Source organism: Cupressus sempervirens, chromosome 6 (assembly GCF_028749045.1).
Source record: "Cupressus sempervirens isolate cs-2001-9-10 chromosome 6, ASM2874904v1, whole genome shotgun sequence".
In the NCBI taxonomy this organism is placed as follows: Eukaryota; Viridiplantae; Streptophyta; class Pinopsida; order Cupressales; family Cupressaceae; genus Cupressus; species Cupressus sempervirens.
The window spans coordinates 459,349,575-459,356,527 of record NC_143123.1 but is presented as its reverse complement, the minus strand read 5'-3'; positions in this window follow the sequence as shown (position 1 = coordinate 459,356,527).

Sequence of the window (6,953 nt, the reverse complement as noted above, 5' to 3'; positions counted from 1 at the left end):
AGTGCTATTGGGGCTGTATTAAGCCAAGAAGGTAAGCCTATTGCATATTTTAGTGAAAAATTGAATGATGCAAAGAAGAAGTATTCTATTTATGATCAAGAGTTATATGCAATAGTTCAGGCCTTAAAGAAATTGAGGCATTATTTATTGCCAAAATAATTTCTTTTGTATACTGATCATTAGGCATTACATTACCTAAATAGCCAAGGTAAATTGAATCAGAGGCATATGAAGTGGGTAGAATTCTTGCAGAGTTATACATTTGTGTTGAAGCATAGAAGTGGAAAATCTAACAGGGTTGCAAATGCACTAAGTAGGAGACAGTTGTTGCTTACAGTAATGCAAGTTGAAGTAGTTGGGTTTGATGAACTCAAGAATTTGTACCCTAAGGATCTTGATTTTGTTGAAGCATGGAAAGCTTGTAAAGATCCTGTTGCTATAGATAGAACCAAATGGTTAGACTATTTGATTCAGGATGGCATGTTGTTCAAGGGTAGTCAATTGTCCATTCCAAGGAGCTCCATGAGGGAAAATCTGATTAAGGAGAAACACAGTGGAGGGATGGCAGGACATTTTGGTTGAGATAAGACCATTTCCATTCTTAGAGAAAATTATTTTTGTTCTCAAATTTCACAAGATGTGAAGAAGTTTGTACAGAGTTGCCACGTTTGTCAAGTTGCCAAGGGGTTTAGTCACAATACTGGCCTATATCAGCCATTGCCTATTCCATCAAGGCCATGGGAGGACATAAGTATGGATTTTGTTCTTGGATTGCCAAGGACACAAAGGGGTAATGACTTAGTATTCGTGGTGGTTGATAGGTTCTCCAAAATGGCTCATTTCATTCCATGTCACAAAACTCATGATGATGTCCATATTGCAGACTTGTTTTTTTAAAGAGGTGGTAAGATTGCATGGTCTTCCAAGGAGTATAGTTTCTGATAGAGATACTAAATTTGTGGGGTATTTCTGGAGGACATTGTGGAAAAAGTTGATAATAGACTTGAAATTCAGTTCCACGCATCACCCGCAGACTGGCGGCCAAACAGAAGTGGTAAATAGAAGTCTGGGCAATTTTCTAAGATGTTTAGTTGGGGATAAGCCCAAGGGATGGGATTTGATTCTACCACAAGTAGAGTTTTCTTACAATAACTCTATAAATAGGAGTACTGAAAAATCACCATTCCAAATTGTATATGGGAATAGCCCAAGGACTGCACCAGAATTGAGGAATATAGAACAAGGGGAGAGAACAAGTGTTGAAGCTGAGGAATTTTCTGAACATATCAAGCATCTACATGAGGAGGTTCACGCACACATTACCAAGATGAATCAAGAGTATAAAGCTAGGGCTGATCAAAGGAGAAGATATAAGGAATTCCAAGTAGGAGATTTAGTCATGGTGCACTTACAAAAAGAAAGATTTCCATCCGGTACTTACAACAAGCTAAAAATGAAGAAATTTGGCCCCTGCAAAATTCTAAAGAAACATGACTTAGGAAATGCATATGAGGTGGAGCTACCAGATGGTATTCACATTTCTCCCATTTTCAACATTGCAGATTTAATAGAGTATCATGATGATGGTGCAGCTGAGGAGTTGGTGTTAGAGCAATGTCCAATTCCTACTTCTAAGAAGGAGGAGATAGAAGACATTCTAGATCATCGTGTGGGTAGGAGTACCAGAAACAAGCAGTATGAAGAGTATTTGGTCAAATGGAAAGGACGATCGATCGAGGACTCAACTTGGATTTCAATAGCTGAGGTTTCCCATTTGGGATTTCTTCTACCATTGATAAAGTGACAAGGTCACTTTTCAATCTACCCTAGGTGTCTGATGCAGGAGCATCTAGAGGTATAAAGGCAATCCTATGTCACCCAAAAAAAGATACTTAGACTTAGTTTCTATTTCATGTGTTTTCATTTTTGGATACCCATTTGGGTCAAATAAAGGTTCCAACTCTCACAGTTTCACTATCAGTGTTCATGTAAATCCCAAAAAAATAGGAGTTTGTAATTGAGCCATCATTTTGGTGAACTAGGAGGTGTAAATTAGCTAGATTAATGTTATTGTAATTTAGAGCATTTCAAAAAAAGAATCAGGTCAAAAGGCCCCACGGTTTGAAAGTTATTGCAATTTTTTGGGTTGTGGAGACCTCCTAAGAATGCTTCAAAGTCAATTTAGGAGCATTAAATGACCTCAAAAAGGGATGAGAATAGGGGACAAGCAAAGCTTTTCCATAGGGCTATAGAGCACTTCGAGAGCTTTCCAAAAATGTAAACGGTTCGTTAATCGGAGATATGGTCCAAAAGTTATGCCTCCCAAAAGTTTGATTACGATTTCGAGATTCTTCTAGATTTGCGTCAACTTCTAACGCAGCTTTTGGAATGTTCTATTTGGTTGGTGGATGTCTACTAGAACTTTCTAGAATGTAATCCTAGTCCTTAACCCTCTGGGGTCTATTTAAGGAGATTTTTGGCATTGTAAAAGGCAGTTCGGAGTGGAGTTTGAGAGGAGGTACTGAAAGGAGAAATTATCTCGACATTTATGCTATTGTAAGCCGTTAGGGCATGTTTTGGAGTTTACTTTCTCTATACTGAATGTACTAGCTTATTTTTTAGTTAATACAATTTCCCTTTTCTATTGTGTCCATTCTGTTCTTAGGTTGTGTCCCCATCACTATCATGTCATCTTACATCTCCACAACTAGCATCTAGGTAGCTTGTAAATTTGCTATGTTTTCTCTCCTAATTTTATATCACAAATTAGGAGGCATAGAGTTGATGAAGAAGGTCTTATTATTATCATCTATTTATGTACTTGTAGTAGGTATTATTTTGATGAGTTTATTAAACTTTTCATTAAAATCTTTCATAGAAACTAATAGTTCCTTCTTTATTTGTGCTAGTTGTAGCAACAACACTTGTGCATCCTTTTTACTTTTATAACATTCTTCAAACCTTTATTTCATATGATTCCAATCTATGATGCATCGTATAGGTAAATCTTGGAACCAATTAGCAACATTAACTACAAGAGTATCCACAAGCGTTATGACTACCATGTATTCATGTTGAGGGTTCACCACACTAAGAGCTTTATGGAAAACACTTAGCTGTTGTTCTACAGAGATGGTACCATCGCCATTTAATCTTAGGAAATTTTTTCTTAATGCTCCTAGAAAGTCATTATTAGCTACCAGGGTGAGAGGCCAATTGTATTTCCCTAAGGGAGGGCCATAGCTACTAGTATAATGGTATGGTTTGTTTGGAAAGTGACCGAAATAGGGAGTGTTGCACCAATCAACAAAAAATCATCAAAGGTAGGAGGAATATAAGTCCTAGCAATAGGAGGAAAAGAAGATTTATTTCTCCTTGTTCTAGTAGGAATAACTGTAGACAAATGAGTTTCTTGGAGTTGTTTAGCTATGGAGTCCCTTGCACGTGCTCTTCCTTTTCTACAAATATCTTTTAGAATATGAAAGTTAGCCTTCTTGAGTTTCTCATATAGTGGATTAATCCTTCCTTTTTCCTTGGCACTTCTGATATACTTGGGATCAAGGATGTATCAAATGCTTAGAAAATGGTGTTTTGAGTTTACCCTAACCCTAGTGATCATGGAAAATTTATCAATCTTAAACTTTTTGTTAGCTTTACTTTTCTAGTAGGTTGAGGTTGCAAAACTAATATTAGGTTCTTATGGTAAACATCTCACTCCCACAAGACTTATCTTGCAACTCAACTATATGGAATTAGAGTACAAACTAATTATGAGAGAAATTTTTTAGGGTTTCTTCATGTTGAATTGTCCCCAACGGAGTTGCCAAAAACTATTGGTTAATAATTTGTTCTCCTATTAGATTTTATAACCTGACTCTTTTAATGTCTAATGTTTTGGAGAAACAAAAGTATGTCATTAATAATTGGGTCAATGTATGTGTTCTATCATTTCCCTTTGAATTACAAGGTACATAACCCTTAGGATTTTCAATGATGTGCAAAGAATATATCTTTCTTAGTTCAGAAGCTTTGATAAAATAAGCTCTTAACCTGAGATTAGTAAAAGCTAACCAAATTTCTTGTAGACACACACAATTAAGGAAAAATGATTTAGGACAACCTATCACACCCAATGGAATGACTATAATAGGTTATCTTGAGATTTTTTGACTCTTACTCCTATTCTAAATGTAGATTCATTTTATAAATGCAAAAGAGGAAAGGAAGAAGAGATGCACATGAGGGAAAGTGGAATTGCTTTAACTATTAGACTTGGATGAAATAGAATCCAATAAGTTACTAATAGATTCAACCACATTTATTCTTCAATTCCCAATGAAACTATTTCTAACATGACATGAAATAAATAAGAGGAGAAGCAAAACCATATGTGAAAAATTAAATGGAATTACTTATATTGTAAATAGCATGGTGAAATGCAATCCATGAGGTGATCATAGAAACACATGTAATCATCATTAAACTCTCGATGTAGAACTAATCTATGGGAAACAAAACATTAAAATAAAATTAGGTAAATGGAATTATAGATCCAATTCACCATCAAGTTTATTGACCATTGTATTATCAAAAGATATTACATTTATAGTTTTATGTCATCTCTCAATTCTAGCAGAGCAACAATCACATAATAGAAAGAGAAAAAAATATTATATGAAAATGTTTAATATGCAGCATGGTATGGACACATGTCATCTTCCCATAAATAATCTTGACTCCATGGCTTTTCTAAAAACACATGGTGATTGTTTATCTTCATGTGTCTCTACAAATATCTTCATTTCTTCCATATACTATTGTTGGTACCACATTCATATAATTTGTATCTCAACAATCATTGTAGGTTTGAATTCTCATCATCCATATCGAATCAATGATTATAATTAAAACATTTAATAGACCTCCTTATTTTTCCTTTATGATTTCCTCTATGGGTCCTTCTATGCACATGTGTCTAGTGCTCACTTTCCCACATTGGTTATCCTTCATGCATCTTTGAAAAGTAGGAAAATGAGTGTCGTTGATCCTTTAAAATCTACCAGTTGAATGATATCTGACGTCTTCACTGTAGTTTCAAGATTTAACATTTATTTTAACTGTGAAATAGTAATGGCTCAAATGACTAATTGCTTCACAACTATCATTCATATGATGTCTTCTTCGAATGCAACAATGTGATCAATCAATTTTCATTGTTTTGTTGTGTTAATTCAAGGATTCATTTAAACCTTTGCAAACATGTGATTCTAATTTTTTTTCTCTATGGCTACCTTAACTCTAGGTTACCTCTAACCAACATCAACCATGTGATTATTCAATATTTGAATTCCCTGGGTTACTTTTCATAGTTTCACAGTCTAAAACCTTTAATTGACTAATTACCTATGATAATGTGACTATTTGTTTTAAGGTTTAACTGTTAAAACCTTCACTAGGTTGCAACTTAAAATGTATTAAATGTTCCTTAGCTGGTGACCTTGCAAAAACTATTCACCTTAACCACTATTGTCTCTTGCATTGTCACAACCTTAACTTCAAGTTACCCTTTAAGTGCTTGCAACCTTGCAAAAAAATTCATTTTGATCTTCATCTGATAGCCAAGGATCCATCTTCAAGGGCAATTGACTTTTCAACTGATCAATGGTGTGTATACCTTTTGTTGATTGAATTTTTTGCTCCTCCATGTAGCTATTGATACAGATTATTATTTTTGCATTTTGAGCTCAATCACCTATGATATCTTCCATGGAAACTGTTAGTGTAAATAATTATTATTTACTCTTTACTTAAGTTTACTTAGGATAAATGCATTAGTTATTAGTTTTTCACCTAGGAGTAAGTGTACTCTCACATGTTGACTTGTTGACAATACATGAGTTTACACCTACCTTGTCATACTTATCCTCTTTTCTACATGGAGGATAATCCACTTTTCATGGATAAAATGTTTAGTTGTCATGCTTATCTCCTAGCTCTTTCTAGCTCATTCTAGAAGCTTCCTAGAGGCCTTTATAAATAGGCTCTCCTAGTGTATTTTTGTATAAAAATTTACATCAATTATCTGAGAATACAATTTTCTTATTTTTAGACCAAATCCTTTCCTCTTCTTGTCTTTTTCCTCTCTGTGACAAGTTTTCTACATGTAGGTGATTTGAGGGCTTGTGGATTTGATTTGAATATTTTCTCAAATCCTACATGGTATTAGAGATAGATATATTGTAGCTTGTTAAGTATTTGGAGAAAAAGGAGAAAGAGGGTTTGACATAACAAATCTGACATTTTTTGGAGGTGCAATGATGACAGTTGAGAAAAAAAAACTACAGAGGTGATGATGTTGGTTTCATTTCATGTCTCAGCCATTTGAGCTCCTATTTTTTGTGTTGAAGTATAGGCTTCAATTTCCTCCCTCTCTGCATCTGGCATCCAAAATTAACCCTTCTACTTCTATTTTCTTCTCTTAGTGTCATACCCCTTTGTAGCCTGGCTAAAGCCACACAACTATCACACTTGGAAAGCACAAATGACTTAGTTTCTTATGTCTTGAGGCTTATGGTCATGTCTGGATGAGAACCAACCTATCCTACAATGCCCTTTTGAGGTTCTTTGGCACATAAATAAAATGGATGAAGCCATGGGATTGGTTGCACTAAACATCTTTAATATTCTAATATTTCACTTAGATGGTTTGACCACTCCTTGGGCTATTTAGACCAAGTTCTACAACTTGTTTGGCATAATGAATGTGTTCTAGGCACTACAACTCAATGTAGAGTTGACTTCTTTAGCACCTGCCAACTTTCCCACCATTGAAGACTTCTTGATGAAGTTCAAATCTTTGCATACAAATTTATAGGGATGTGGGGAAAAAAAATAGATGGTGAGTTTATTTTTTGATACTCTCAAATTTGTGAGGATAGTATCATATCTTTTCT